We start from the raw sequence: 358 nt of genomic DNA, 5'->3' as shown, positions 1-358 counted from the left end.
TGAAATGTGTTCTCCTTATGATTATTTCCAACCATTTGAAAATGTAAAAACCATTCTTTGTTCATGGGCAGTACAAAAACAATTAGTGGACCATCTTTGGCCCAGGCTGTAGTCTGCAGACCCCCTAAACTAGAGTATGAACTGCCTAAAGTCCAAACTGTGTTTTATGCCCTTGTGTGCATGCCATGGTGCTTTGTCCATCAGAAGTTACCTCTTAGGGCTTCCCTGGTGGCGCAGTGGTTGGGAGTCCGCCTGCCGGTGCAGGGGACGCGGGTTCGTGCCCCGGTCCGGGAGGATCCCACGTGCCGCGGAGCGGCTGGGCCCGTGAGCCATGGCCGCTGGGCCTGTGCGTCCGGAG

Source organism: Physeter macrocephalus, chromosome 7 (genome assembly GCF_002837175.3).
Source record: "Physeter macrocephalus isolate SW-GA chromosome 7, ASM283717v5, whole genome shotgun sequence".
NCBI classification, from domain to species: Eukaryota; Metazoa; Chordata; class Mammalia; order Artiodactyla; family Physeteridae; genus Physeter; species Physeter macrocephalus.
This window is presented reverse-complemented; position numbering follows the sequence as displayed.